This window comes from Lupinus angustifolius, chromosome LG07, assembly GCF_001865875.1.
Source record: "Lupinus angustifolius cultivar Tanjil chromosome LG07, LupAngTanjil_v1.0, whole genome shotgun sequence".
Lineage (NCBI taxonomy): Eukaryota > Viridiplantae > Streptophyta > Magnoliopsida > Fabales > Fabaceae > Lupinus > Lupinus angustifolius.
Genome location: NC_032015.1, coordinates 2,785,188 through 2,785,551, shown reverse-complemented (window position 1 = coordinate 2,785,551; position 364 = coordinate 2,785,188).

Below are 364 nucleotides of genomic sequence, written 5' to 3'. Positions count from 1 at the left end.
ATATATTTGACTCGGGAAGAATCTATATTGAAAAAGCAAAATTGTTTAGTGTCTAATTTTTCTATTCATACTACATGAGATGTTGCTTATGGAGAATGGAGTAACTTGTGATTGGAATGGACATAAAACATAACTAAAAAACATGAGGAGTTCCCATTTTGAAATTCGGAGCCATTAATATGGATTTTAACATTGTCGTATATTGGATTATATATATAATCTTATGATTTTTTTTGCTTGACCCAGTCGTGGTCTAAGCCTGAATCTTGACGACTCAAACATGATAAGGTAGTCTGAATTGTTGGATCTAAATCCTGGATATCCTCTAATCCCATTTGCTTTTAATAGTCATTGCAAATTTCGT